Source organism: Macrotis lagotis, chromosome X (genome assembly GCF_037893015.1).
Source record: "Macrotis lagotis isolate mMagLag1 chromosome X, bilby.v1.9.chrom.fasta, whole genome shotgun sequence".
NCBI lineage: Eukaryota > Metazoa > Chordata > Mammalia > Peramelemorphia > Peramelidae > Macrotis > Macrotis lagotis.
The window spans coordinates 504,359,693-504,369,001 of NC_133666.1; the positions used below are offsets into that span (position 1 = coordinate 504,359,693).

At 38.6% G+C, this 9,309-nt stretch overlaps 1 pseudogene; it reads right to left on the reverse strand.

Moving 5' to 3' along the window:
* Positions 1-1,623: 1,623 nt before the first annotated feature.
* Positions 1,624-9,094, reverse strand: LOC141501320 (RNA-binding protein FUS-like; annotated as a pseudogene).
* Positions 9,095-9,309: the final 215 nt, after the last annotated feature.

Sequence of the window (9,309 nt, forward strand, 5' to 3'; positions counted from 1 at the left end):
CACACTGCTATCATTCTAAAGTTCAAGGACAGCATTGTCACTTGCCTAGATTACTATAAAATATTTTTGCCACCATAATGTACTCCTTTGTTTTTTTTCCAATTATATGTAAAACGTTTTTAATATCCAATTCTGTAAGATTCTGAGTTCTACATTTTTCTCCCTCCCTCCTTCTCCTCTCCCCATGATACAGGATATACATGTACCATTATGTTAAACTTATTTCCACATTTGCTATGGTGTGAAAGAAGAACCTATTAACCTATTAACCACCTATCTAGTCACTCCTTTGCTCCAACTAATCACCTTGACAAAATAATTTTATGCATGGGGTCTCACTATGTGATCAAGACGACTAAGAACACTAAAGAACCTCTTCAGAAAGTTCTCATTTTTAGCAAGTGGACCTTGTGCAGATCTCTACATAAAGTGAGGGTCAGTGGTAGAGAAAATGAACATGCAGGGGCCTAGAAGAACAAACCAAAGGGGGGTATGCAAGGTGGGGAAATTGGGAACTAGACACAGAACCAATATGCAAGGTGGGGGAAAGGTGGAGGACAATACACACAGGGACTGAACACATCTGCAGGTGGGCTGAACAGGGCAATGGTTTCTTCTTTTTGGCAGCCTCAAGCATAGCTCCTAATCTGGCAGTGGCAATGGAGGGAATGACTTCCCCATTCTGTTTCTTTAGCTTGGGAGGGGTTTTTTTAAAAAAAGAATTTTAGGGGTTTATTTTGAGGGGGGGGGAGGAAAGAGGAGAATAGGGAAAAGAAGGGGAGAGGAGGAGAGAGAGAGCAGTACAAAAGCCAACGTAGTGGTGTTTTTTTAGGAATATAGATTACTTACCTTCCTGGATGAGTTATTTTTCTAGTTCACATCTTAGTCACCATACTATCATGAGACTTTCTTTGCTTAAGTTCAGGTCCATTATGACCACTGAATTCCCTTTATTTATCAATCAAAGGGAAAATGTCTATGGAATGACCTGTTTTCATATTATTTCTTAGTGCCTTTTTTGTTGTTGGGGTGGGAGTGTGGGGATATAATCTGTGATTTTACTGGTTTAGAGAACTTCTAGAGAAGAGCTCCTTCTATTAATATAGATGTTCAGTAAATTCTTAGTTTTAGGGAGATTAGATTACGTGACTTACCCGGGGTTAGTTGGTTTGCATAAGAAACAGAACTTAATGATTTGTTTCCTTTTCTAGATATTTATAAACTAATTTTTAATAAAATATTCTAAAAGTTTTTTGGCCAGAAATGAAAGCTATCCTTTAACTTCATTTAAACAACATTAAGAAGTACAGTATTTCAACACACTTAAGAAATATTAAGTTCATGAAGTACTTACCAAATTTCTTTCAATGTGTTTTATGAAAGTATGAAAAATATCTTCCTTATCGTACAATAATAGTATTTAAAAACTGGTAACTCTCAAGTCCTTAGCAAACACTGTATTATAGGAAAACCAAACTAATGGCAAGAAATTGATAATTTTTACTTAGATAAGTAACTGATTTCCCTTAGAAAAAAATATCGTGCAGATATTTAAAAATGGAACTACTATATTCAGTATAATACAAATACACAAAGGAAAATTTAATATAGTTTGGTTCCCATAGTAAAATAATCTTTAAAAAAAGATTAATAAATACATTCACATGTTGAAAATCATGCTATATAATCATAATCACTCTATCTCTGTTTCTCTATGATACTTTCAAACACACAGATGTGTTCATACAGGTCTGTATACACTCACATTTAGTTTGAGTTCTTTGGAATGAAAGTTTTAATTTATTATTCATGAAAATTTCATACTGACCTCCCATCAGAACCATGAACTAAAACAACAAAGTCAGCAGAAAAACAGATTTATGAGACCATATAAAACCACAGCAAACCAAACTACAATTCCCAACTCCCTTCTCTAACCCAATTCAAAACAAGAAACTTCCTTGGGAGTCTACAGACAACCCCCATAGGCTGTTTTTTGAAGACTGCTTTTTATAAGTTATATAGTTATTTAAACTCAAATGAAATAAGATATGTAAAGTGCTGTACAAAACATCTTTCTTTATTATCAATCACCAGATAAGTCTGATATATTCCTTCAAAAAGCATAACACAGGTATGGGAACACAAGTACATTAGTATATTGTTGGTAGAGTATGGATTGGTCTAATCATAAAGGAAAGCAATGTGGATTTCTTTAACTAAAAAAACAGTCCTTTGATTTGGAGAACTCACTGCTAAGTTAAAGGTCATTGAACAAAAAACATTCACATTCATGCCAAAATATTCCAACCAGCACAGAAGCAAAGAACTGGAAACAAGAGAAATGATCAAAATACAAACAGAAGAAGAGAAATGTAATGGGATATTACTGAAGAGTAACAAGAGCAGAGCATTCAGAGAAACATGAGAATATCGGTACAGAATGAACCAAAGAACTAATGAAGCAAGCAAAATGAAGGAGGAAATAATCCCAGAAATCTGTGTAATTATAATGACCAAGCTTGGGAGAGATGAGATGAGATGAGGTTTCCCTTTCGTTTCACTTGGGGAGGGGCAGGGGGTGTGTAGAGGAGGCAGGGGCAGGGGGGAAAGGGCAAATTTGAATGTGGAACAGAACCAATATATAGCCAAGGTTAATGTTAGTTTTGCTAATCAAATTTAGAGGTCACCTCTTCCCCCACTTCTTTTTAAACAAGGGTTGGCTCTGGAAAGGACGGGGAAGGGATATATTTGGAAATTAAGGTAATACAAAAAAAAAAGGAAATATTGGAAAAAATTGTGGACTGACTTTGTATTTACAATACTTTTATTTTCAAATAGTTGTTGTTACCCTTTGTTCTCAAAGAGGACTAAAACAATATCACTATGTTAGATTCTTACGATGTGTTGGATGGTGGCTGATCAGACCAATTCAAACTTGGAATATTCTACCAAAGGCTGGGCATAAACAGACCATGAGAACATCTGGGGTAGATTCTCTAAACATGCATATTCCATGTTTTCTTTGCTCATAGATCACAGTACTCTCTGAGAAGGGCACACCATGCTGGGCAGTCATGTGCCAGTGTCTCCTTGTTGCATAATCAATTTTTTTTTAGGTTTTTTGCTAGGCAAATGGGGTTAAGTGACTTGCCCAAGGTCACACAGCTAAGTAATTATTAAATGTCTGAGGTCAGATTTGAACTCAGGTATTACCGACTCCAGGGCCAGTGCTCTATCCACTGTGCCATCTAGCTGCCCCTGCATAATCAATTCCTTTTTTTAAATAACTAAAACAATGGCATTTAATGGGAACTGGGGGGCATGATTACAATTACAAAGTCCGACACAAAACAAGGATAGAGAGCTGGGTTGGACAGTTACAAAATAAAGGGAAGGAAAGATGGTCCAAAGATGTCTGAGCCAGGCTAACATGGCCTCTCCTGTCTGTCTTGTCTCTGTTCACCCCTTGAGTCCATCTTGCCAGGTCCAAAGTCACCTCTGTCCCCTCCACCCTCGCCCCATTGGAATCCCCCATGGTCCCCTCCTCTGCCTAGGTACCCTCCACGGTCATAGCCACCTCTGCCACCTCTTTGATCATCTCCAAAATTACCACCCATATGAGAGCCTCCAAGTCCTCCTCCAGGTCCATCAGGTTTAGGTACCTTACACTGGTTACACTCATTCCACCAAGAAAAGTTCACATTCTCACATGTGGGATTAGAGCACTTCCAGTCTCCAGCTCACTGCTACCCTCCACCACCACCTCCTCCACTAGGGAATCCTCTTCGGCTGCCACCATCGCTGCCACCACCTCCAAAGCCTCCTGGGCCCATGGGTCCTCCACGCCCATGGCCACCACAGCCATTGCCGCCTCCTCTGTTGAAATCTGCTCTTTGAGTAGCAAAAAAGACTTTAATGGGATTTCCAGAAAATTCTTTGCCATCAAACCAATCAGTAGCTGCCTTGGCAGAAGAGGGATCATCAAATGACCATAGCCTCTCCTTTCAGTTTTCTTTTCTCCCTGTCCGTATGTAAGTTGATCATAAGCTGTCCTGTCTCCTTATTGGTCTTAAAATGCCAATTTGTTTGACATAAACTGGCACAGACTCAATGATAACATTCTCACTCAAACCTTGGATGAAGATGGTATTATCAGAATTATCCTGTTCAGAGTCATGGCATGATCCTTGGTCCCTGGGTCCACCAAATTTATTGAAGCCACCACAGTCACTTCTGCCCATGCCACCTCTGCCTCCATGATCTTGAGGCTCATAGTCACCACTGCTATGGTTGTAGCTGCCACCACCACTGATGCCTCTGCCACCCCATCCTCTTCCCCCATGGTCCTGCTGGCCACCCCCATAGCTGCTGCTGCTACCACCTCCACTCTAGTCCTGGTTGCCATAAGAAAACAGAAGAGTCGACCACAGATGCCTCAATGACTGATGCATAATCAATTCTTAAAAGAGACCTTGAGAGTGTTCTTGTATTACTTTTTCTGATTCCACTAAAATCACTGTCCCTGTGTAAGCACTCCATTAAATAGTCTTTATGGCAATTTGGAATTTGAATAATGTGTCCAGTCCATTGGTGATGTACTCTCTGTAGCAAACTTGGATATTTGGCTGTTTACCTCAAGAAAGGACTTCAGTGTCTGGTGTCTTGTCTTGCCAGGTGATCTTCAGAATCTTCCTAAGATTATTTAAATGGAAGCAATTCATTTTCCTGGCACAGTGCAGATAGACTGTGCAGTTTTCACAGACAAACAAACAATGAGGTCAGCATAAAAACTCTTTGAACTTCAGTTTGGTAGTCATACCTCATCTCCCACATTTTCCTTCAGAGCCTCCCAAACACTGAGCAAGCTCCAGCAACAAGTATGTCGATCTCATTATCAATGGAAAGTATACTGCGCCAAGGTAAGTGAATTTATCTACTTCTCATTTGCTGTAACCAATGGTTCCACTTATGGATGGTATGGATGATGGAGTACCTTCTAATAACAAGAGTTTTTCTTCCTCTCTTCACCATTTCTTATCATTTTGTTAGCTTCTTCATAAATCTGTCTGCACTGAATTAAACTTTCTTCATAACTCACAGACAGCTCAAATTGGGCAAAACTGAACCTTAAGTTAACATGTTGTGTTTATTGTTGCATTCTCCAGTAAAGACTTCATTTTTTTTTTTCAGATTCTTCTTGTTTGGTTTCAAAATCAAGGAGAGATTTCCTGGCTTGTCAAAATATGGATGGCTAATAACCAATTCATATATTGCCTGGGCTCTCAATATCTCCCTCCTGGGGCCAGCATTTTTGGGAATAATACTGTATTTTTAAATTTTCAACTTCATCCCCACCCTTTCCCAAGTAAATCTGCTCTGGGGAAAAAACAATTAGCACAATCAAAAGACAAATCCAAAGAGTCTGACAATAAATATAAAGCTCCACACCCAAAGCCCTACCCCTAGAAAAAAGGGATGAGAGTAGAGCACTCTGTTAGTAGAATTTGGCAATGGTGGACTTTGCAACCTGGAAACAGTCAAGAAAGAGCATAGTCTACAGGTGGGAGGCATTAAATCTGTCATCTACAGTCTCTCCTATCCCAAGGATGAGACAGTTGTGTGGACAATCACAATGCTCATCTATCCAAGTTCAACCCAGGTCATCTAGAACACAGTGCAATGCAACTTCTCCTTTTCTGCAAATAAGAGACTTAGCAATCTTGCTAACATCTTCTTAGAAGACCAGTGTTCTGGTGGAGCCAGGTGGAGGAGGTCCAGAATCTGAGTTCACACACTCCCCAAGGCCTGAGTGATACTGTGATGGGAAATGGTATCCCTCCTCAGAAACTTTTTGTTATCAGGTAGGGCCCATACAATTGGTGGTAAGGGTGATTTAAGGGAAGTTGAGTCCTAGAAAAGACCAATTTGGGTTTGGCTTCAAGGAAGAAAGATCTCAAGACTCTGCTGGAGAAAAGTATCCCATAAAATTAAAAATTAGTTTGGGGGTAAGGAAGGAGAGGCTCTGGGAGAAGCTGAATATCAGGACGGCCAAGATATGGTACCACCACCCCTGCCATTGTCTGGAGAGAGAAGGTGGCCAGTCTTTTAGGCTGGCTTGAATTGAATATATTGACTATCAATACATCTGTAACCTTAACATCTACAAGGCATAAGTACAAAGCATTCAAACAAACTGTACAAAATGAACAAAATTACTTTTGTAACTCTATTTAAATAGAAATAATATTGTGTAAGAGACAGAGGACCAAAGTAGAAAGTGAATGTTAGTTCTAGTTCTGCCCAGTTACAAGCCATATGATCTTGGCTAAACAAGGAATTTAATATCCATGAGTCTTAATTTTTCCATAATGATTTGTTTTGAGGATCAAGTGAAATTGTGTCTGAGAACAACAACATGCAGGGGAAATCCATTTTCATCCTTGCAATTTATGTAACTCTATCCTCCAATCTCTATTTGGGATTTGTACCCCAGCTAGAAACAAGATCATCATTGTTAAAAGACCCTTATAGGGTTGATAGAGATAACATATGATGAAGTTTAACATAACTTCTGACGCTTTAGGAATAAATAAATTACAAGCTCATGTGAGCAGCAGACATACAGGGAAAAAAGGCTGTTATGCACATGTCTACATATAGCAAAACTATGATCTGGAACACTGCTACATGTTTGTATAATATTACCTGTCTGAGTTTGTGGTGAGAGTTGTGGTCATAGGAGTCTAGATAATTTTCCTCTCCTTTAAATAAAAGTTGCATTTTTATTGATTTATAAAAAAAACTATTGCACAACTTGATCGTATTATTAAAAGGAGTTCAACTAACTACCTTAACTATTGAATTGATTATTCAGATTCATTATCATAAACCAGTCAATGACTAACAGAAAGGCCCTATGGATAGATCTTCCCTCAGATATCAGAAAATTAGTCTACTCTCCATTTTCTAACAGTGGCTCTAATTGGTTCTGACTCCACTGAACACCCCTCCCATGAGAAACTGATGACCAAGGTACCAAGCAATTTTTGATACTCCCTACTGTTTGGGGAGGTTAAAGGGGAAGGGAAAGGGAAAGGGAGAGGTTAGAAGGTAGAACAATAAAGTCCTCTCAAAGTCTTCCTTTAAAGAGGGCTTAGAACTTTCTAGGTAACTCCATTTTCTACCAGAGGCTCTATCTGAGTTCCAGCTTCACAGAAAACCAAACTCCCCTGTCTCTCGTTGTTCCCTCTCACCTTTTAGCTTCCTTTTTTCTCTCATCTGCTCCCTTTAGATTCTAAGACCCAAATTTGAGGGAGGGAAGTCTTTCTTTTTCATATTTCTATTCCCAGGACTTTGCACAGCACCTGAATTGAACTGAAATAATCTAAATGTGATGACTATAGTTCAGATCCGTCCTAAGAGACTTCTTAGCTGAATGTCCATTTAAAAGTCTATCTTAATTTTTCTTCTGTCTTAACTTTTTCATCTCTTTAATGGAAATGTGATTGGTCATTCTTACTCTGGTTCATCTGGTCCAGCAGTCTTAATACCTGTATTACCTGGCTGACTGATAATAGATTACCTTTTTAAAAAGTCTCTTCAACTCTAAATTTATTGCTTACATTTTTCATACCTAATTTGGGGCATTCTAGCTGAGAAGAGTAGGGAAGATAATAATCCCATGAATTAGATCCTTCCGTTGAAGATAGGATTTCAATCCATCAGGCAGGAATATAAAATAGTTCGGTAGAACCTTTATTTTTACTGGAACATGGAGAGACCCCAAAATCGGTTTCTCTTAATTCCTATTAAAATCATCAATTCTAAAAGCCAACACAACTAAAGACCAAAGAACAGATGGGGGGGGGGGGCGAGAGAGGGGGAGAAAGAGAGAGAGAGAGAAAATTCAGAACTGTAGTCATGGCCTGCAGTTAAATATAAAATGAAAAATGCAGCACTTCGACCATTTGCTTCCTCTTGGAAGCATAGATCCCAATTTCACACCTGAGTGACTTTAGAGCACAGTAACAAGTGGGATAGGTAAACCTCTATCTTGTACAAGAGCTCAGGCTGCACAATGCAATGTGGGAGCCCATAGCAATGCAACAGCTTTGCTGCTCTCATGCTTCCCCTTCCTATGCAGCTTTGGGATTTCCCACCATGGAGGGAAGGTTTCTATAGATGTTGACTAATTTCCTCCATCCTGGGAAATGGGAGCAGCTTCTCACCATCAGCCAAACAGCAATTTTTGAGTTCTAATGTGCTATACTTCACGGCAGGCTTTTAATTGTCATATGAGCTTTGATCCTAGATGGTAATCATCACTGCTATAGTTGTTATCAGCAATTCAATGAACCCAGTCATCCATCTTTGGGGTAAAGAGCAGTATATTTCTTTTTCTTCAATATCTCTAAAGGTCAAAAAAATGCAGTACTATCACAACGATGTTACTAATAATTCTTTAAAATGAGTGTCTGAAGGATACCCAGATACTCTAGGTCCTGAGTAGGACACCTGCCACCATGACTTAACAGCACAGGGATAACCTAGCATTATCTTCCTTATTCCCTTTCTGCATGGAAACAGAAGAAGTATAATGATTCTGTTCTTCAGAAATGATCCAAATATGAAAATATATAAATAGAAATTGTTTTCTTAATGAGGCACAACAAAGACAAAGTCAAAGTCATTAGCTAAAAGTTGAGAACAGAAACAGAAATCACAACTGCCCCTAGGAAGCTGAATGAAAAGAGTTCCTTTATGAATACCCCCCCAAAAAAATTTAGAAATTTTAAAAAACAAGACTTGTTCAGAAAAAAATAATGACTTGTTTAGACTCTAAACAGGATTAGAATTCAGGTTCTATCTACTGTGTTAACAACTTGCCAAATTAAGAAAAGTAATATCATCTGATTTTAGGAGAAGTCTAATTCTAGAAATACAACATGAAATTGCCAGGCTTTTCTTGAATCAACTCACTACTTTTATAGACCACCATAAAAGAAATACAATTGACAGTCTTTCAGTTTCATTGAAATGGATGATAACTATTCCTATTGAGATGAAGAGATTAAAACCCAATATGAAGACAAAAAAAAACTATTTAAAAAGGTTTTGTGGGCAGCTAGGTGGCGCAGTGGAGTGGTCCTGGAGTCAGGAGGTCCTGAGTTCAAATTTGACCTCAGACACTGAATAATTACTTAGCTGTGTGTGTGGCCTTGGGCAAGCCACTTAACTCCATTTGCCTTGCAAAAACCTTTTAAAAAAAGGTTTTAATTTAAGATGAAGAAAAGACAACTTTTTAGC